The following is a 22,768-nucleotide window of genomic DNA, read 5'->3' on the forward strand; positions in this document are numbered from 1 at the left end:
GCATGAACTTCTAAATGCAAACATTTTGGGTTCTGGTTAAAATACTGTTCCTTAATGTGTAAAAGAAAAATTGAACATTTTCATAGAAAGCAAGCATATTTTGTGAAATACATTGCTTACAAATAAGCTTATTTTTCTTACAAATGTGGGTAGAGCTCTTCCCAAATCTTCGTTTGCGAAGCCTAGCCATGATTTTTCTACTAGAGTCACAGATTTATTTCTGCCAATCCTATTTTAATCTCTATTTCCTGTTTGTTTTCACCATTTGTAGACTGGGAAGGAAGCTACTGTGTCTTACGGGTTTTCCACACTACTGTTTCTATTTCTGCTATGAGAAATTAGCCCTTAAAGCAGTGTAGCAAAATACATTTTCTCAGAGTTTTTGGTAGACTGCAAAGAAGTTGGAACCAGTGGAGAAAATTAAGATAAGAACAGTCATTTTTTTCATAAAGTTCATGACAAGTAGGAAATGGAATAGAAATTGTGTGTTACAGAAGGCTTTTTATTGTGTTGCAATTATGATAAGCCCTGGACAACACATGGTAAAATGATGATGCCTTTGAAGGAATGTTTCCACCAAAGCTTGTTCTTGTTTTGGACAGGAAGTTTACACAGATTTAGCTTTAAATCTTACCATATTTATATCTGTGTTTACCTATAAACATTCAGTAAATTTCAGTAAAATTCTTCGCTGAAACTTCTTTTGGCTTTTTAAGAGGTAATATTTTCAAGTAATGTACTTAATCATTTTACCTGCTGCCTTACCTTTACCCAGCGAGGCAGCTTGGATTAAGAAATTCAACTTCTTCTGCTTAATGGTTTTCTTCCTGCCCTTAACAGTGCTTTTTTTGTTTGGTCTCTTAGCACTTCAGGTGAAAAATATAAAATTCCTGAAAACCTGTCTTTCTACTTACTGAAGCAGTTTTTGAAAATATTACTTTTCACTTTAAGATTTTATAAATCCAGTGCATTTGCTTTCTCTCCACTTTCTTGAACTACTAATTTCGTCGGTAGGGGAATACTTTTAGTGATAAATGTGCTGGATTTTTTTGTGTTGTAACAAGTCTTTGATCACCCTGTCTATCTGAGAAGCAGCTACAGTAGCGCGTAGCCCAGGGCTGAAATCTGTATGTAGCAGGCCTGCTGTATTTTTTCCGGTTTTGGGCTTAGCTAGGGCCTGTGAAATAGCAGCAAATCTGGGTGCCATCTGGACTTGCTCTCTCTGCTCAGGCGGAGTCTGGGAGGCAGAGTGTTAGTTTTTTTTTTTTTTTTTTTCTTTCTTTTTTTTTTTCCTAATTGCACTGTGGGACAACCCCAAGTTTTTCCCAGGATTGTGAAAACACAATGTCTGCCTTTCCCAAATCTTTTGAGGTTGCCCTTTTTTTTCTGAGGGAGGCCATGAAAATCACTGCATAATGGGCTTGGTTAAAGCATTCATGTCAGATGTGACTTGAATAAACCCTGGAGCTAATCTCACATGAAGCCTACTTGTTTACTTAAACTGAATGAAGAATTAATAAAATAATAAGTTGATTTCAGTGAGGTTTTCTAATCAGTTTGTTTATTCCTGGAATCATAATGGATAATTGCAGAGAATAATTTTGAATTCTATTTTATTTTCTCTTCTCAAAATGCAAAACCACAAATACAAGGACAGCACATATAGAAAAGAGGGAGAGTCCAAGTATGTAACTACTGTGGGGGGGGAATATTTTAAAAACCCCAATATTCACCTTTTTCTGAATTTTTGCTTTGGATTTAGGGTTGCATTAGATTCTGTTTTATGTTTATGTCAACTGATTCTGTGTTGCAAGAATTTGCTAAATACTTACCCTTGTTTTGCCCAGTGTAGCTGAGGACTTATTTCCTTGAGAAAATGATGGCAGAAGTGTGTCCTTTTTCTGTTAAAAGAAATCAGCATTTGTCATTTACATATGTTGTTATTCCAAACACTTCAGCCATATCCATTTTCTTCAGAAGACTGAGTTGCAGAGGTGAGATACATTGATTGAAAAAGCATGACAGCGAACAGTGCCTTGTCTGTCTTCCTCCTCCTCTCACCCCCTCCCCAAAGTACCACGAATTAATGAACATATATTGGTTATCTGCTTGCAAAAACAGCATTGATACAAAGCCCTTAAGTTTTGCTGTAAAGTAAATTAAGTGTGGATGGCAGCGAGTAAACTGTAAACTTTGTTATACTACTTTATTACCATAATTGCCTTGTGTAACATGGTTTACAGTGGATTTTTAAATGATGATCCCTCAAGATAATTTGAACAGCACAAAAGAAAATTACATTTCTCTTGCTGAGGACAAAGACAGAGAATTCCTGACTCACACCAGTGAATGTGTTTTGTTTGTCTTTCCCCTGAAGATGGGTCACTGGTATGATCACAGTCTGGAGCAGCTGTCCTCTTATTCAAATTGGGAGTGGGGGTTGCAGGACTAAATTTTCTATTTGATGAAAATTCAGAAAAAAATCCATTCTGGAAATAACCCTATAGAAATATTGCATACAGTCAAGGTACTTAGTCTTTTGATATTACATTATAATTTATGTTGGTGAAAGTTTAAACATTTTGACTCCTAGAACATCCAAAACATGATAAATATTTGCTAAATTTCAATTATATGAGAGGTCTAGAAGAAAACAGTTCAAGTGTTTACTTCCAGTGTGCTAATGTAGCATGCTCTTTCTGGTATGATAATCTTATCATACTGATGTGTGAAGTGTCAAAATGATGGGTGAAGGTTTTCCTGTAATCTGAAGGGTCGTGTTTAGGTTTTTAATACATATTTTTTAAGAGGCTTCTGTCTGACACTGTCTTTTAGTGGGACAGCACTGTTGTCTTTGCAGCAGAAAAGCTTTGTGTGTTGCCACTACTACCATATTCCACTGAGAAAAGTGGCAGGCACTAAGATGTGATCTGCTGATATTCTTGGGCAGAAGGCTTTTCCAGACATAGAGTACTAATTGTCAAAAAGAAAGCTAGTGGTTTTTGCTTCCTGTTTCCTAGCACTTGAAGGAATCTTTTGTGACTCTTACCAGTGAGATTACACTTAACAAGAGATGTTGCAATTTGTCATGAGGCAGCTTTGGCAATGGGGGCTGATGCAGCAGACATGAAGGAAAATCAAACATGCTGTAGCATTAGTGTTCATTTCATAAGTTTTAAGTGGTGACTTGGTGATCCACCAGCTTTTTACCAAGACTTGGAATATTTTGCAATGTTGTAGTTTACAATAGCTTTCCCCTCTATTAAGATCTGAGGTGGAAGAGTTGTCTATTTGCCAATATCTTGCTTTCTTAGGAGACTCTTGCCTAAATTTGTGTGTTCAGTGGTGACTGAGCAGTATTCAAAGCTACTAATTTGAGGTTTATGAGACATTAATAAATTAAATATTTCTAGCTATCATCTGATGATAAGCATGCATTATGGCAAAAAGGAACAGATTGGCCAAGCTTCCTCTGACTTCTATTTTTAGGACTTGAGTTTTCATCTGTTTGAAAAACTTCTGTTGTTCGTCTGACTTTCCTTGTTTGATTTGCAAGTTTATGCTGTTGCCTATTGAGTTTCCATGCCCATGAGTTAATTTCTCTTCCTTTACATTCCTCAGGTGGTTAAAGACAGAGTGAGTCAGTGTTTTGCAGGTGAAGGTTTAGACAAGTAATGGATAAAATAATAATAAAGGCTCTGTCTAGATTTTTATCTTGGTGAAGCAGAGGCAGACGGTTGAGAGAAGAAGATGAATCTGGGTGGTCTTGATGCTGCCATGAGGATGGATGTTCACAGCTGGGAACATCCCTGGGATGTTTCTTCTTCATTTCTCCCTGGGAACAGGGAGAAAAAAAAGGATTCTGAAATTATGAAATAAGTATATTGAATAACAGTGTTTTGCTGTGCAAGAAGCCTATCGTGTTTGAAAAGTAATCCAACTAGCTATTTTAGCATTGCTTATCTTAAAAGCAGCAGCAAGTAACACTATTGCAGACAGGAGTACCTTGTTTACTGGGGGGATAGAAAAACTGTTCTACAAGAATAAAGACCTTCTGGGAAGTTAAGCCACAACACCCCTCACAGACATTTATTTGTCTTTTAACAAATCATGTTTTCAACAAATGAGATTTGAAGCATTTCAGTGACATAGAGAAGTTTATGGAAAAGTGCATTACTAGGGCTGTAACTGAAGTGATTTCATAGTTTATTTTTAGACACTTTAGATTGAAGGTTGCTAATTGACAGTGGGAGTTAGAAGGGAAGGTTTGCTTGGAGTTGGGTTAAGCCGAGGTTATCTGTATTTGTCTCAAGCCTAGGAGAGCTGGCAGGAGAATTGGCTAAACTTTGTGAACTTGTGCAGACCTGACCCTTAACACACTCACACACACACATGCGCAGACATACATGCATCCTTGAATGCTTTCTCAGCCTTCCACTCTAGCCAGCTTCACTAACAAGCATACCACAATCCTTTCCAGCCCACACTGGGAGGATGTTAAATAATTTTTATCCTAAAACTCCTGCTCCCTCCTCCTCTTTAACTTTCCCATCCACCCCCTGTATGTTCCCATTGTGGGGAAGAACGAGTGCTGTTTTCTCTTATCTCCTTGGCTATGAGGGTAGTTTCACAACTGCTCCATGTTTAAGTTTTTCACCTACCACAGACTTAATGTATTAAAGTGGGCCAAATCTGGCACTCCTTATCCCAGACAAAAGTTTCATTGAAGTCTTTGGGAACTGTGCCTGGGACTCTGTGAGATTGCAGGCAGTGGTATTTAAAAGAGGTTTCCACAGTCACTTGATTTGATTGAAGTGTTTTTTTTTTTTTTTAGTGAAGGTAGCTTAATCAAGACAGTGCTTTCAAGTCTGAAATCGTCTCTTATGAAGTTACCTGGGAGGAGGTTCGAAATACCTCAGTTAATGTTTTCACATCTTTACGCATCAGTTGCCAGCCATATCTACTCCTTCCCTTCTGTTTGAAGGCAAATTCTAAGAGAAATGTCATTTATTTTCCCCCTTCAAGGTTAGGCTGGACAGTCTTGGATTCTGAAAGGAGAAGCTATGACAGCTTGTTATAAGGTACAACTGATTGTCTGTAAGTGATGTGATGAAAGAAACAGTCTAGTTGGTATTCTGACTTTACAACGCTAATAAAAGGCTTGGGGCGGGGGGGATTTAAACCTCCTTTACATGCACAGACATACACGCCTGCATTCTCTCGCTCTGTGATTGATGAAACAGTAGCGGGGTAAAAATTACTTCTTTTGGGGAGGGTAAGTTCATAGAGTTTTTGATCCAGTGGGGGCAAAATAGTACTGGGGTGAATTGGCAATGAAGAGGGAATTGGTCTGTGAAGTTAGCTCTGATAGCCCCACATGGATTCGGGCAGGAAATATGCTCCTCACCATATAGCTTCATGTTTGCTAGAAAAGCCAAAGCTGTAAGTCAATCTGTTGCCTGTAGGACTTTTCTGTATTTATGGTAAAAAGATGATAGATGTATTTCTTTTAAGACTTCAAAGGAAGAAAATGAAAGGGAAAAAGTTAAACTCTGTCAAAATCCACCAAAATACCAGTATGTCAGCTCCTGAATAGGCTATGCAAGGAGGTGATGTTGTAATCAAGGGAAATAAAATGTAGAGAATTGAAGTGTAGGAGATATACTGGATTCTCATTAAGCAGTTAAAAAAGATTATTAAAATAAAGCCTTCTCTAAGAGTGAAAGAAATTAGGAAATGGTGCCTTCACTGAAAAGACATTTATTTCTGTCTGAGGCATCATTCATTATAAGGTTATAGGAAAGGCCATGCTAATATCATGTTCTTTTGCCCTCAGCTTCGTCACTGATGCTGATGTCCCAAGTGCCTTTGTAAGAGCCTCATGCTCAGGTCAGAGACCTGGCCCTCCTGATCTGATCCAACTTGTGGATTGCAGCAGGAGATTTACTATCTTGGGGTGGGAGCTCCTTTTTTCTCAGACTCAGAAAGAGTCTAAAAATCTAGCGCACTACTTGTAGCCAGAGAGAAACAGAAGAGCAAATTACTTCTAATTGGACTGCAGTGAGGCCACAAGCTCATTTAGTGAAAGGATTTTGTGGTGGAAGGAGGTGGAGGCAGAGGCTGAGGATTCAGCCCAGTGAAGAGGCCACAACATTGCAGCTGTGGCAGTTTGGTGTAATGGCTTCTGTAATCTACTGGTGCTTTATGTCTTTTCCAACTGAGCTTAAAAAAGGTTTGCCTCTAACTACTGCATTTCCCAAAAGAAACCACTTTAGTACTTATTGTTTTTTCCTGTGGAAACCTTGATGAGCCTCTCTGTTGTTTGCTCACTTCACAAGTCCTCTTGGCATTGCTGTCTTGTCTCTGACTTCTTGGTGACTTGTTCCCAACAGTGCTTTTCCTCACAACTTGTGCAATGAGTGTATGACCAGAATAGCATTCTTGCCCACTTACATGGGTGTTTAACTGAAATTTATGGTGGTCTGTTGAAGTTACTAGAACTTAAACGTAAAAATGTACTACTTTTTTTTTTTTTTTTTTTACTAAGGGTTATTTCCATAGTGTGTACATGTAAGAAGGAGCTGGGGCAAATGCTTAATAGCACACTAAGGAAAACTAAACCTCTTCTCTCAGGCTGGGTTGTATTATTTTGAAACAATCATATCTATGTCTTTCGGAGTTTAATCCTTGCCAAGATTTCGGTTTGTGGTTTACTTGCATACTTGCATTGTGCCATTTCATCTCCACAGCAGTTTTTTTTGCCATGTTAATCTTTTTCTCAATTGTTACATTTTCCCTTTTTTTTCTGCCTGAAAAAAAACCTTCTGTTTTGACTTGTTTTTGTATTTTTTCCAATCATGGAAACAGAGCGGAATGTGTTGGACTAGTGGTTGAATTTCTGTTGCTCAGCTCTTTTTTATGATATTTGCCTTTACAGTGTGATTTGTACAACAATTAACATTCGTCTGGGCTGAGAAGAATGCTAATGGAAGGCTGTCTGTGAGCTGAGAGAGTGAGAGAGCAGCAAAAGAGGTCTGGGAGTAGAAAGCTTAAACAGTGAGGTTAAACAGGTCAAATGAGAAGTAGCAGTCAGTTGAAAGAATAGTCCAGGGGATTAGAAGAAGAGATGAAGCTTAATGGCCAGGTTTTGCAATGAGGTTGTTACTTTTGTGTAGGTAAATTGTCTTTGTTTTGACATCAATATACAGAAGTTTGGCTTTGTCTCTGAAGCTCAAAATGTTATTTTGTAGAACAACAAAAAGTCTGATTTTTTGCATATTGCCTTTCCCACATACAGAGGCTTACTGAGATGCTAGCACCCTCCACAGAGGTAGTTCCTTTCAGACTTCCCTTCACTGAAAAACTAAATACCTTCAACTGGCAAAGACAGGTAATGGTTTGCAGCCTGCCTGTTGCTATCTCACCGGTGCACACAACTCAGTTTCAATATTAAGACACCACAAATGTTATCAGCATGTTTTTCCTTTTCCCATGTACAAACAGAGTCCAAGATCAGATAAAGGAAATGTCATGTTGACCTGTGGTTGCCTCTGAAATATTTTTGACTCTTGACTTCATGAGTTAGTTGTCTTTATCTGAGGCAGATTTCATGTCTGTGATGGTGAAACCAATTTTTCCATCATGTGTTGGTACTGTGATATGGAAGATCGCTATGACTCTTGACTAAGAATTGTTCTGCTGTCCATGACTTGAAAAATAGCAATAAACTAAATGCTTCTGGTACACCTTGTGTTTGAAATACATTAGCAATTGATTCCAGGAAGGAGCAAAGTTGAAATGTGTATTACACTGTTTTCTCTTATTCTTTGTAGATGACTTCCCTATATTTAAATGTAACAGGGCAATCAGAGCATGTGTGCTGTGTGTGACACAGAAATGAGAACTGGAGGTGCAGGCTAGATGGGATTCCTTGATTTCCCTCTGAGAGGAGCTCTGACAAGTCCAGAGAAAGTTTTGCACAGGATGTTCAGGGTTGTTGCTACAGATCACCTTTCTTTTCTCTAGTGAACAGAAGCAAGAATTGGGTTCTTTTCTAAAATTCATCAAGCCTTTGCTGATTTATGATTCTATGCTAATGGTTTTCCATTTTGTGCAGAAACATCTTTCCTTGTCTTGTTATGTGTAATGATAATGAATAATGAGGAAATGGCTTCATAGATGATAAAGGACATTATGAAAGTCTTGCTGTGAATTAACTGTAAGCTAAATTGTGTTCAAATCATCAGCTTTGGGCACAGCTCTCCTGCTGTGTTTCATCCTTCCTTCCTCCATTCTCTGCTCTCTGATAGGCTTTGCAGCCTGCTCTTTGCCAAGAAAGCAGAAAGCATTGGAAAGAAAGTGGAGTTAATTATATTTAATGGTGGGTCAGGAAGGGGGAAGGAATGATAAGATTTTGATATCAAGAGCCAGCATCAATGCTGAATATACACATGCTTTCAAGTTTGTTTCATTAAAATGGTTTCAAAAAGAACTCCTTCGGAAATATTGGTCATCTTGGCAAAGCACCATGATAATTTTTTTGAAATGTGAACTCTGGAAGACCTAACCCTGGGCCCATTAAAAAACCCCTTTCTACCTGCCCCCGCCCCCCCCGCCTTGTATCTTGCTCCTTCCTTACCCCCTAAACAACAGACTGATAAGCAAAAGCCTCAGAACTAGCTGTTCCTGCCTTGGTGGTTGGAATAGGTTTTCCTACTGTAGCATACTTTAAGCTCTGCTTGCACTGACTTCTGAGAAGGACATGTCTTGTGGATCTTCATCTCTCCTGGTGCTCTGAAGTGGTGGCAGGTCTGTGAGCATCACAGCGGGCTGCTCATCTGCTCCCTTGGCCTTTCAGTGAGGCTGCTGTGCTCTGGTCTGGCTCCCATGCAGTGTTGGGACCATGGCGTGGGATGTCTACACAGACTCAGAAGCACTCTCAAACAGACACATGTGTCTAGTGGTGTGGCAGGGTTTGCAAGGAAAGGTTTATAGAGAATTTAGGACCTGTCTCCCCTGCACCTTTTTGCTTCAGACCTTGCTGGGCCATCTTGGAGTAAACTGGTGCTTTTATGTAGTGTAAAAAAGAAATATCGAGTCCCAAAAGTGTGACTGTACCACAGCTCAGAGGCAGCACAGGGTTGATATGCACCTGTGAGCAGTCCTGGAGCCAAGTCACTTACTGCCCACTCAAAAATCAAGTCACATTTGATACTAACATATAACCTGCCCCACACAGAACTGCAAACAGTTATTTCTCCGCCTCTCCGTTTGTGGGCATTGGTGGTTTTGACGTACCAAAAAAAGGTGCCTGCTGTACTGCTGCTGCTGCTGCCCATGCCATCTTTGATGAAACGTACTGCTTCATATCTGAAGGACATTGCGTCTTGCAAATTAGAGGTGTGGGTGTCTGTCTCTAAATCCCCTCAGTTGTGTTCTCCCCAGACCACGCACCAGCCTGTTTTAAGGAGCTGCCTGCTGCAGGCCCAAGAGCTGATGCAGGCTTGCCATGCCAGGGAGGCTGGGTCCCTTCTCAGCTTGCCAGGGAAGCTGATAGGAACCCATTAGGGTATGTGTTTCCTCACCAGCTATTTGAATCTGTTATGTTTTCATGAAATATTTTTGTTCAGCTGATGAGGATTTTACTTTTCTGATGAACAAGATTCCTGTCAGAAAATACCAGTCAGAGCTGGAAAAGGAGTTACACAGAAATATATTGTTATAATAATACCAGAGAAAATTTCCAAGCATGATCTGAATGCAAGTCTTGATTTCTTTTGCTATGGGTCAGAGGAGCGTAAACTGTCCCTTTCATCTGTGTAGTGTTGGATTCTGGGACAGAAATGCTTGGTATTCAGTATTTGGTATTTTATTTTAACTATTTTTTTGCTGAAAAGTGATAAAGATCCAAATAGTGTCCATTTTTGTAATAATATAGTGACTGGTCTAGTCTCAGAACTTACAAGGCTCTTGGTAGTTAAAGGCTGCAAGCTTTTATCTTTGGCAATTTCTATTCTAGCTGTGTAACTTATAGCAGAAGCTGAGATTCAGGATGGCACAGGTTAAGCAAAATTTGATATATTGAGTAATGCAAGAGGTATTGTAGAGAATTTGTTTCAATTGTCATGGTTTTTAATGGGAAGAAAATGAAATGCACTTAGTTTTTAAGTCTACATTGCACAAGGGTGGAGTCTTAGTATCCTGAGATTTTAGTGAATATTTGATATTAAATATTATACATAAATGATCTACCAAATAAACATGGGATAAAAACTTTGGAGTAATGCGGGGCAACTTCCTTAAAAATGTCAAAATGTGTATTCCTACTTGCGTGTTGTTGACTTCTACCCCATATAGTAGGTTGGGTATGGTAAAAGCTTATACCCCAACCTCATTTTTTCTTCTGAAACTGACAGTGCCGTCCTGAGTTCAAGGCATTTTAAAGATTTTTATACTTTATATTTAAGAAGAATGATAGTTGAAGATAAACCTGATTTATTCTTCTTCCCCAAATAAGTTGTGATTAACCGCATCATTTTAGTTTATTTCTGAGTAGTTGCTAATTCTTTTTGAGGGCTATGTATAGTGGACTCATTTGTTGCCAGAATTAATTACATATATAAGAAAGGTTTGTAGCTAAACAGAAGCTGTGGAAGCAGAGGAAGCTCTTTCCTTTTTGAAATCTGACCACTTGAAACTACCCATAGTGTCTGGAAACCTGGAAGCTGATTCTCTGTAGTTTTGTTTCTATGGTCATTATATTCCTTGGTGCACATAATGAATGTTTTTTTTTAAGAGTGATAAATGCAAAAGTGCATAGATAATTTTAATAATTAAATTTTTGCTTGTGTTTTCTTTCAATGTTAAAAATGAATGTAAAAGATAAAATTATGTATATTATAAACAAGGCCCTTTCTCTGAGCACTTTGAAGCAGGATGTTCTACTAGTCTGTGCTCAGAGTCATGGTTCAGCTACAACTTGATACAATAAGGCATTAAAGGGTGCGTAAAGATTTAAGAGCGCAGACATTGTTGGGTGTCTTGTGCTGTCATCAACAAAGAAAAAATAATATGTCCTTTATTAAGTCCTTGTTCATTGATAGCTATTATTCAGATTATACCTAGAATATCTCATAAAAGATTTACAAACACTACAACAGACATTTAGCTGGCAAGTTGTAGAGGTTATGCAACTCTCCGCCAGACATGGAGCGCCTAGTTTTTAATTCGAAGGGAGCAATCTTCCTAGTTTTATTCACAGATTTATATTCTACTGGATTTAGTGACCTACTGTTAGTGAACTTTCATGTGAAGATATATCTAAAGTAATTTTTTCAGTCTTTTTGTAATTTAAACAAAATTTTAGATGGCAGGCTTGTTTTACAATTAATGACTAGCTTTACAGCTAATTTTCAAGGAGTGCGTGTGTTTACATGCTTATTGTGGTTTTAGTATATAAAAAAAAGGTTTTCCTATCAAGAAGAAAATGAGCAAAAAGAAGATAGATCATCTTTTTCTATTTCTATTTTGAGTTGATTCTGATGCAAAGCTACATAATGCAAAGTTTTTGTGTCTGAAGAAGTTGGATTGGCAACTCAGGACCGTGATCAGTTGTGTGGCAGATAACCTAAGGTATGCAGCTGTATAACAGGCCAACTTAAAAATAGTGAACTGCTGGGCATGGGTACCTTCCTTTCAGCCTTAAGCTTCCCATGGAGAAGCCCAGGAGAAGCAAAGCTTTTCCTGCAGCGGTGGAGTTCAGTGAGACTACAGCAGTGCAGGCCAGGATGTACAGAGGCCCCTGTGTGGGGTGGGGGGAGAGCCCCAGGGTGGGACCATCTCAGGGCTGGGTTTCTCACACAGGTGTTTGCAGACAGGGCCCCTGGGTACCTGCCTCAGCTCTCTCAGAAGCTGTAGACACTGTGCTTTGTAAGGCCAGCTGAAGGGTGCAGATGTTTGCAGGAATGCTTCTGGAAGTTGTGAAATGTTGTTGGAATTGAAAGTGAGATGAGAAGCAAGAGGGGGTAATGTTTTGGGATGCTGTGCTAAGAACCTGAGGCTAATCAGGTGTAATGAAGTTTACGATGTCTGCCTGAAGGTATTTGCAACCTAGAGTGGCAGCTGTGAGGGGCAGATTACAGCTTTCATCTTGCTTGCATGCAGGAGATGCGTTCAGTGGGAGATAGGACCTGCATCCATTACTTGCTTGAGCGCCCACTCTCTGTGGGCCTCTGTGCTTTGTTTTTCTCTCAGCCCTGACTCTAACCTGAACTTTACACTCAGCCCTAGACCAGGTCCCCCAGCCATGGCCCAGGCGAGGAGTTTCATGCAGCCTTGTTTTCTTGGCATCTTGCCTGGAGCAGGCCCTATCTAGCCCCACTCTGTGTGTGGGCCTTTGGGCTATCTCGTTCATCCTGAACCCTAGTTTTATGTTGCACTCTGAGCTAAGGGCATACATAACAGGCAAGTTCCCTTTGCTCCTATGGGAGATGGCACAACAAGGTTATCTTGATGCTTTTTCTCTGTAATGGAGGATGCAATGAGTCCTGATGCTGCTGTTGTTCCTCTTATTCCATACCAGTGGGGGATGATAGGGGTCCCAGCATGAAATAGGGAACTGGGTGCGACTGTCACAGCATATGTGGCCTTTGGATTGATGTGAGCCAGGTTTGTATGGTTTGCCTTCTCTCCTATTGTGTTTCTTGATGGCGAGGTGAGAGGGGGGATTCAGACCATCTTCTCTCCTGAGGTCCTTGTGGATCATATTATGTATGGTTTTTAGTAAATAAGCAAGACCCAAAACCTCCCTCCCTGCCCCCACAAAACCAAGCTGTGGCTGCACTGGGTAGGCTTGAAATAGGTATAAACAAACCTTAATTACTTTTCTAAGGTTCTGAGGCTCAATTTACCACTTCTTTGATAATGTCCCTGTAAGCAATGTGGCCAAACTCCAGGTCATATTAACATTGTGTTGAAAAAGTGATATGATTTTACTTGTTAAAAAAAAAGTCAAAAGAGCATTAGTGGTAGTGGGGGTTGTGAAAGTAATCTTTCTGGTTATAGGGACAGACACTGAACTTTTTGGAGGAGGGAAGATCAAGACTAATTTCTAGAAGTATATTTCTAGAAATATTTTTAGAATTTTCAGGAAAATCTCACAATCAGTTGATCTTTAATTTACCCTAGTTCACAGTGTTTTTAAAGTAGAGATGGTGTTCTGCACACACTCCTTGTATGCGTGCATGCATTCACATGGATATTCCTGCAAGACTGTTGTGGTAAAAAGCAATTGGCATTTACCGACTTTCTGCATCTGAAGCTGCTTCTTTTAGGCATTTGAACTGGTTCTCTGCACCCTGGCCCCAACTGACTTTTCATGTGCAGCTCTACATGTCCAGAGCACAAAGGCAGCACCATTTCAAATGTAATGCCACTGGGAGGGGTCATGATGGAGGTTCCCCCTGCACAGGCACTTCTGTCTCCATCATGTGTGAAGCCATTCCACATAAGTGAAGGCCCCCATCAGCTGCAGGCCTAGGGTGGGCAGCATCCTTACTTTCTATGACTTCCTTGGACTGAAAAAAGGGAAAAATGGGAATCTCACCATCTTGCCTGGCCAGTGGTGTGATTGGTAGCTGGGTCTGTTTTGGCAGAGCTGCACCCCACCCCTTCACAGGTGCATACCCCTGTGTGTGTACACACGGTCTTGGATGACCTTTTTGTAGGACAATCCTGTGGAGGAAGATGTGTGCGCATATGTGCTTAAGTGGCCTGATTTATTCCACTGTGTTTTATTTGATTGGTTCCTCTCCTCTCTTTCCCAAATGCTAGGAAGGCCTTGCATTTTTCTTTGCTATGTATGTTTGCCATATGTGTTTCAGATGGCTTTGGCAGTCTTTTGAAAAGAAGGATTGAGCTTCTGTGAGTATTCTAAATTGTTTTCCCTTATAGATAAAAGTATTAAAAGATACATACTGGTGGTTGCCTGAGAAGGGCAGAGAAGGGAGTGTACTCTTTTGTATCTCAGCCATGTGTCTTGTTTTAATTATTCTGTTAGCTCTTTCATGGAATATAGGCACATGGTTGCATAAAAAAATAAACAAAGTATTCTATCTGACCATCTTCAATAAAGATGGTATTGTTTTGAATATGTTAAAAAAATTTCAATTTCCAGAGACTGTGATAAAGGAAAGGAAGTGTAATATGGCTGAGTTGTGTATGCATGCTTGCTTGCACAAAAATGAGAAAAAATACCTATAGCGTGCTTTTAGAATTTAGGCCCAATTCAAGAAATCAAGATACCCTTTGGCTTCAGTGCATCCAAGCTGGAGAATGAACCTCAGGGTCTGCTCATTAAACAATTCATATCTATTTTGGTGCCCATTCTGAAACTTCTGGCTTTCCTTTTTCACTCCAGCAGTCAGCAGATTTAAAGGTGTGTGTCTCTGTGTGTTTGAAGAATCTATCAGATATTGGCGACAGCTGAGCTTTGAAATATTCTTTGAAACCAGCACAAAGTGCATGAGGAGTGAGTCATCATGAACATTTACACACCATACTTGCTTCATGTGTTAGTCTTCTAATACTGAGCCTGTCTGATTGAGCTGGGGAAACTCACTTCATCATCATGCTCCTCAAAAAGCAGTCCAGTCACTAAAGCAAAAGATCTGAGCAACTTTTTTTATGATGCTAGTTTTGATTAATCAATCAAATTAAGATTTTCATCTTTTCTGTCACTGCCAGAGGGGTCCAAACTAGAGCATGATTTTCACCCCTCACGAGCTTCCATGAGTATCTTCCTTTTTGTAGTTTTAGCTACTTCAGTTAGAAAACATGAGGCTGTACATTTTGAAGGTAAAACTTTCTGGTTATGATTCCTCAGCAAGGAATTGAATTGAATGCGGCAAATTATGTTTAGTCACATAGACTCAGACAAGTTTGTAATAGGAAGATATTTTTGTTCGTAGATGCCGTGTCTGCTCCAGGTGTAAACCGAACCACCGGAAGTGTGCAAAAACAAATCTTTCTGAGCCCCGGTGTAGTTATTCTGGACAAGTTTCCAGCACGTGTGGAGAACACTACACCGTACACACATCAGGACTATAAAAAAAACAGTCATAAGTTTCTGAACTGGCTGTTTGCATAAACCACAGACTGCTGAATTGTCAAGACAGTGGCCTCAGCTGTAACCCTCACAGCGTGGTGTGTGCTTGTGCAGCGTGGGCTCTTTCTGACTTACCACAGTGGTCAATATGCTGCATCTGTGCTTTTAAGAGTGTTTGTTAGTATGTGCTACAGAAACTCTCCATATAAACTGATGACCTTCGGCTTCAAACCTTAATGCAAAACTGGATGTTAATCACCGTCTCCCTTCTTACCTTGTAATTTCCTTTATTTTAACTCTTAAGCTTATAATTTGAACAAGGATTGTACTATGTAGGTGGCTAAGACTTGAACTTTTCTTGATTTTGATCAACCTCAGTGCGTTTTATTCATACTGTTAAAAAAGTGAAGGTGCACTTAACAGGCTTAGATATATAAAAAAGTTTATTGCTGGCAAAATGTCCTGTCTTTTATCCTTCTCAGGATTTTCAGAATGTTTTACAGAAGTCAACTTTTATTTGACTTTCTGAGCATTGGAAGAATCTCTAATGCTGTTGACAGGGTTGAATGCCTGGGTGACACAAGTCTGCCAGGCCTCAGTGTCTTCAGTTCACTCTGCATGGTTCAATGTTACAAACACATATGACAAAACTTTATGATTTCAGACTGGAATGCCTGCTTATGTTGATTTTCTTTCAAGGTTATAGCCATGCACACAAAAATGCACACTGTGTAATAGAAAAAATTGCTATCTATAATAATGTTACATAAAAATTAATTATAAATGTAAGAATAGGAAATAAATGGCATGGGGGCATATTTTTGTGAGAATGTACTTGCACAAGCGATGTGCAAATATGGATTTTTTTGTACTTAATCTTAGCTACTGTTTTGAATGTTTTATTACTGTTTACTTAGTAGGGCTGAAGTTTTGGTCTTACTTTTTGGCTGTTAAAACTGCAGTCGCCATCACACTGTAGCCTATGTTTCCAAGGTGGGCAGCAGATACTCTGTGTGCCTTTGGGAGTAGCAGAGGGCAAGATGTGAGGGTGTGCTGGAAGGCTGCCCACAGGGTTCTGCAGTGTTAAGGGACATCAACCACTGCCGCTGCCCAGCACCTTTGTCCTGTGTTTGGACCTGATTTGTTAAAATAAATAGATAAAATCCGCTGAAAGCTAGTGACTGCAGAGAACAAGAAAATATGTGTCTGAGAGTAGATTTGTCTTCTGCTGACACAGTTTGGCTTCCTTTTTGTAGCATGAATGTTCAATAAATTTTATTTCTCAAGGCTGTGTTTTAAGAGCACATTCCGGGTTGTGTTCCTGTTCCAGAAAGGTTTTAGTAAGGAAGCATCCTGACTGAAATTTTGGACTTCTTCCAGTGACTAAAGACCTTGTGGTGCCCAACTGGTAAAAATCCTGAAATATAAGATTATGTACTTGTATAAAAACCTTGTGTTTTCTGTCATCTTACAGTCATTTGACCTTGAATTAGAGCAAGGTCTTTTCATTGAGTATCTGAAAGACATGATATAATATAAATGAATTGTTTTAAAACACGTATTATTATACTTTAATTTTTTATCAGTGCGTTACATAAAGTTACTAAGTGTTCCTATTCTGGCTTTCTTTATTTTAGGCTTTAGTCACAGAGAAGCATGAGGATTTAGACCTCTGAAGTAGGTGTGAATGGAATTGAAGGGCTTACATGGAAGATTCTGAATTCCCTTCCTTCCTGCTCCAGGAAAGACGGGTGAGTGAATTATGAGGTAATTAGTAAGTAATGCAGTCCTCACTTCAGAAGGTTTTTAGTCAAAACAGTAAGATACAATTCAGATGACTGTATGTAAGAATGGAATAAATTTCAGATACTACACATACACCTCCTAATTACAGATGTCAGCCTTCAGTTTTCTGTTCCTGTTCCATAATAAGAGGGTTTTCATTAAAAAATAGTGTAATTTTTCTGTAAATCTCAGCCCCCTCCTACACTCACCAACTCCCTCTGATGTAGAATGTTCTATATTTGAAATGTCAAAGAAATCTGAACTGACAAAATTAATTTAGCCGTTTGTTGAAGTGGTTCTGAGTAAGGCTGTTACTGGAGAAAAGCTCAAGGTGGAGCTTTATTAGACCCCTGCACATATTTCTTAGTGAAACAGACAGGTCAGCAACAGCACCAAATGTGGACATACTACACCTGGGCTGCTCCCAGAGCCTGTTAGAGTGGAGGTGATATGTTAGTTCCAGTGGCTACAAATCCAGCTTGTGTGTCTTCCTGCCTCCCTCCCTTGCTACATCCCTGCCCTCAGAGGGAAAGAGAGAAACTCGGGGCCAGACCCTGTAGGAGGATAGATAGGACTTTGGGTTGTCTTTCTTTGGCTCTGACTTTGTAGATACATGAGTCCATCATTAGAAAAGGGTACATGACCTTTTTGTGGAATTTACGTATTGGCATTCTTATTACTTTCAGCTTTGTGAATACCTAGCATATATCACCTTCAGCTACTGACCAATGAGTAAGATCTATGCTTCTTAGTACAACCTTCAAAGTGAGAAGATCCAATTCCTGTTAGAAAAGGACATGCTGTTGAAGCCCTGGCTTTTGGCAGGCTGCTTCTTACTTCTGCATCTATACGGGCCTGCCAGGAGCATGTATATGGTCCTGTGTATATACCAACACTGAGCAGTACATAACAGGATGAGCTTTAATTGCAGATGTTGTTGACCAGACAGGTCTTGCACCAAGATGCGATACAACAAGAAATATTTAAGAACTAGTAAAAATGAGCTCTAACAGTGGTAGAGCAGCAGCAGTATCTTTGTATTAATTTAAACATTCTTGTACCTTAGATCCATTTTGTCTAAATTGTGCTCAGGGCTGAAAATAGAGGCTGCACAATCCAGAGCCACTTTGTATGACATTCTGAGTCTTTTCCTTATGTACATGGGGGCAGGCAATACCAAAAAACAAAAGAGATGGATCTGGACAGCACTCTGTCAGCTTGAGAGGACCAGAACTGAGATGTTGCCATGCTGCCTACAACCCTGCAGCCATAGGAAATGCCTTGGGTTGGGTAGGGAGATAAGATGATGACATTATTGTGTTGAAGGTGTCAGGGACGATATCTGAGGCTTTGCCTGAAGCAGCAATCTGCAGGAGGTGTGAGTGTATGCTGGAGAGGAGCAGGCTGCAGCAAGGTACAGGAGTATCCCAGCACTTGGAGGGGGTAAAAGGGTAGACAGCAGAGCAAAGTGGGTGTCAGTGGTATATCAAAGCATCTGGAGCTCAGTGGGTGAAGGAGGAAAACAAATGGGAATAGTAACTTGTGTGGCTTCTCCAGAACAAAGAGCGGGATGAAAGGATGCAGTAGAGAGTGAAGTGGGTGGGAATTTTTCTGTTCAGCCATGTATGCTAAACATTTTTTTTCCTCCAGAGATGTTTCTTGGTGGGCTGTACTTGAGACCAAGTATGAAAGACTCTCCCCTGCAGTTGGTGAGAGACAGAGGTGAACACAAAGTCAGGGAACCAGAAATCAGACCTTTCTGAATAAGAGGAAAGAACAAAGGGCTGAGAAATGTCCAGGCAATAATGAGAAAACAAGTGTTTTGAGGGGGAGTTTCGGAAGGTAATGGGAGAGCAGGACTCTTCATTAGGAAATACACAGTGATAAGATTCAACAGCCAACTTTCTTGTTTTTGTTCACTAGTATGATGCAAATGGTAGCTCTTATTGGAGGGAGAGAAAAATCACTTTTCTCAGCAAGAAAATGGAAAAAGCTCATTAGATTTGTGTGCATGCACTAAGAATGCTTTAATGTAAGTGTGGGAAAGCAACAGAAGCATTTTAATAGCACTTTCTGTGTTTTCTATTTTTTTAAGAAGGGGGTGCCTATGGTGACAAAGCTGGGTAACCATCAGCCTAAACCCCACATCTGAGTGCCCTTGTGGTGCTTTCTGAAAATATGTTCTTTTTTTTCCCTGTCTTTCATATACTGCCTTGCTTAGAAAAAGCCAATGTTTTAAAATTTTATTTTGAAGTTTGTCAGAAGGAAGTCTAGTTATCTGCTGGCCTGTATATTTGTTGCTTGACAGGAAGATTAAAGTGCTTGTGAATGTTTTAGAGATTCAGGCTTTGCAGGAGTAGCTTTTGTCCTGCAGTGGGTAGCTGGGCTGTTACTTGGAAAGATGTGACTCCTGCCTGAAATCAGAGCAGCTCTGGGGCTGACCTAATAGCTCAAAAGTTGGCATAGACTCTCAAAACAGTGATCAGCTTGGTGAAGTAAAGACCACTTTGTGCATGTGGATATATTCACTTTTACCTTTTTCCTGCTTTTCCTTTGGCTACAGCTGTGCTTTGAAGTGTTTGTGGTGTATTTGTTTTATCGGGAGGAGACTGGAGGTATCAAAGACATGCCAGAAAAGTACTTGTTAGCCTGATCTGTCCTCATGCAGTCCCTATACATGTCATATGGAAGTCTCTTATTTTAGAAATTACCTAAATATGTTAATAACATTTGCTTCCAACAGGGCACTACGTTGTCGTGGACATCCTGTTGTCTTCCTCTTTCAGCCTTTGTCTGGATCAGTCTGAGGGTTTTGTGAACTTGTTCTTGTTTCCCAGGCCCCTGGTGGTGGTAAAAGGCAGGTGCTGATGACAGAGCTGTATTATGGGCAGGTCTGGGATCCCTGGAGCCATGGCAAAGTGGAGGGAAGAGCTTTTCCAGCTGTAGCAATCCTGACCTTTCAGAGAGCATCACACTTACCCTCTATGTACTACCCAGTTGCTGTTCCCACTCTATGGAAGGCCTGGTGCTTGAGGGGGTGACACCAAAGCAATGTGGCTGTGTGTTTGCAGTTTTCCATTGCTGCAAGCAAGTACTGAAAACCTCCATTTATGCCTGGGAGCTTTTTGACTCCTGAACATGCTAGATAAGGGGCTCGTCCTCCATATGGATTGCCCAGCCTTGTTGCTCAGTGTCTGTTTCTAACCCTGTACATTCATTGATTTTACTTTTCTTTCCGAATGTGTCAAAATATAGGTAAAGCAAACATTTCATTGTATCTGTAAAGATGCTGACCTAGCATCAAATGGAAAAGTATGATGAAGTGATAAATATTTCAAGCCCCTGGCCTTTTATCTGTGGTCTTTTTTTTTTTTCTTTAATGTTTCTCAAACTTAAGTGATTGAAAAGTTTTCCAGATCTGATAACTGCAGAGATTTCAAGTGAAACTTTTGGCTCCTATCCTGGTATGAGATCACACTAAGTGATATTAGCTGAATTTGTATCAGAGTTTGAAAAGAAAATGAAAACATGTTACTATTAGTCTCTCACAGCTATTTTTCAGTTCTGCTGGACAAATGTTTTCTCCTTGGTTAAGTTCTCTGTACCATTTTAAAGGTTTGCAAATACACACATGTGTTGTATATATACACATTTTTCTTTGCTAGTATTGTATTTAATTTACACTCTTTTGATCTTTTATCCTTGCAAGAAGGATTCCTTGGATTTTATTTTAAATAGAGGTTTTAAAATCTAGTGTTGCTGAGAAAGCTCACTATAAGAGAGAGGGTGTACTAAGTTTACCTGTTGTTATTCCAGAATGACCTTAAAACCACATACAGCTGGTCTATCTGTAATCTGTCTTTTTGTCTGGTTGCTGTGATAGGTGACAGTGAAAGCAATGGTCCTTATACATGTGTGTGTACCTAATAAGGGTAAATGTGTGCCAGCTTCGTGTAATTTGTGGGCTTCCTTCTGTATAGAAATAAAATAAGATAAATAATGCCTTAAGTTAGGTGCTTAGATTACTGAACAGGGCTGAACTTCAAGGTTACAAAACCAAGCAATCGGAGGCTAGAAAAGTTACTCATTCATCCTCTTGGTAAATATTCATTTTGATTGCCTTTAATTAGAGGACTGTGTGCTTCCCCCTCCTCCCCCCACCCCCCAAGGCCCGCATATTGTTCAGCACACAGCATGGCTAATGCTTAATGAGTGGGTAGGTTGTTGATTGTTTTGTTTCTCACCATTTCTTGTATGGCTTTATTTACTGGATGGTTGGCAGATGGTGCACTGAATAAAGAACTACTTATTTCCTCGTGGAGATTTTCATGGCATTAACACCATAAAGAGTTACTTTACTGCATATTTTTCAGAGAATCTTAATCAGGAGTGCAAAATAAGACATATATGTATGTTTAAACAAACTCTGAGCCTTGACAGTTAATTTTCTGGCAGGAGATAGTTACAGCACAGTTGTCTTGGTGGACAATCTAGGATGTTGTACTGCTTCCAACCCCCACTCTTCTTTTTATAGCAAAAGGCAAAGCTCACACTGGGGCACAAGGTATCTCCATAACTCAAGGAATTTGGTGAGGATGGTGTAAATAGCTATAGATTCCCTCCACCCCATCAGTATTTTCTTATTGCAGTTGTTTGTTTTATAATAGAACAGAGACTTTCACATATTGGTAATCCTCTTCTGTAATCAAAGGAATGGATATTCTGTCCAGCAAGTTTAGAGTACTTGCTCAGCATCGTGCTCTCCAGCATTCAGTGCATATTTAAGAACTGATGGAAATGAGCAAAACTTCAAAACCTACTGTAAGCTACAGGAAGAAAACACCTTCATCTGGTTTCTGTCTTGGGAGATTGTAAGCTCTTCAGGCTGGAGACTGTGCCTTCCCATATGTTGATAGAGTATTTCAAGCCCTATAGTAGTATAAACAGCATTGGATGAGGTCATCATATATCAAATAGCATAATTAAATCAGTGCTTTATTCACTGTCTGTCTCTCATTATGGCTGCCTCCTAGGTCACTCTGCAGCCTTGAAGATCATGTAAGAACTCGAATGTTATAACAGCCCTCACAGAAACATTTGCTTTGAAGTTGGTGCTATTAATTTTGAAACTAATCTTCAGAAAAACATACTTTTGTTTAAAATGTGGTCTTATTTTTAAAAAGTTATGTAAAAGGGAAACACTTATTGATTTTTGTCATAAATTATCATGCACAAATGTCAGCCCACAGCTGCTGGTCACATGACTGTGATTTCCTGATTGATAAGAGGTCTGAAAGCAATCAAATAGATAATGTATTAGAAAGGACTCAGTTTCTCAGAGGGGAGCATAAGGTTGAAGTGCCTGCAAAGCAACCAGACTTTGGGCATTGGCATGAAACTGGCATTTTTTAAAGTTAAGTGATGTTTAGTTTTGCCTGCTATTTTAAAGTGCATTCACTGTAAGCAATATAGGAAAATATTTTAAGGTGCTCCTTCTCCCTTTCACAGTTCTAGTACCCACGGTTTAAATCTTGTGTTGTAGCAATAGACCCTTATGTGTATTTTACAAGGAAGTAGGCTACCTGTTTTGTCTGAGCAGTAAGGTACTTCGAAGCCTAAATTCGTAATAGATATGCACGTAAGCCTCGTGCTTCACCAAGTATGATGCCTTGGGCATATGTTATTGCTTACCTATGCCATAATTACTGTACACATGTAGCTACAGGAATATATCCATATGGTTTTCCTACTGTAAACTTTCAGGTGACTTGCTAATCTAGGCCAGTACTCAGAAACAAGGGCTGGTCTGAGATCTTAGTAATTACAAACCTGGCATACAAACTTCAGCATTAAGGCTCTCTCAGATCTACTAGAAATCAG

At 39.7% G+C, this 22,768-nt stretch overlaps 1 long non-coding RNA gene across 1 annotated transcript in view; it reads left to right on the top strand.

The window, feature by feature from the left end:
- Window positions 1-22,768, top strand: part of LOC135419449 (uncharacterized) — a 264,674-nt gene that overhangs the window by 119,572 nt on the left and 122,334 nt on the right. The window contains exon 4 of the long non-coding RNA XR_010432997.1: window positions 16,741-16,854. This is a non-coding gene — a long non-coding RNA (uncharacterized LOC135419449). The remainder of the gene's footprint in view (window positions 1-16,740; window positions 16,855-22,768) is intronic.

The sequence above is a fragment of the Pseudopipra pipra genome, chromosome 1 (genome assembly GCF_036250125.1).
Source record: "Pseudopipra pipra isolate bDixPip1 chromosome 1, bDixPip1.hap1, whole genome shotgun sequence".
NCBI lineage: Eukaryota > Metazoa > Chordata > Aves > Passeriformes > Pipridae > Pseudopipra > Pseudopipra pipra.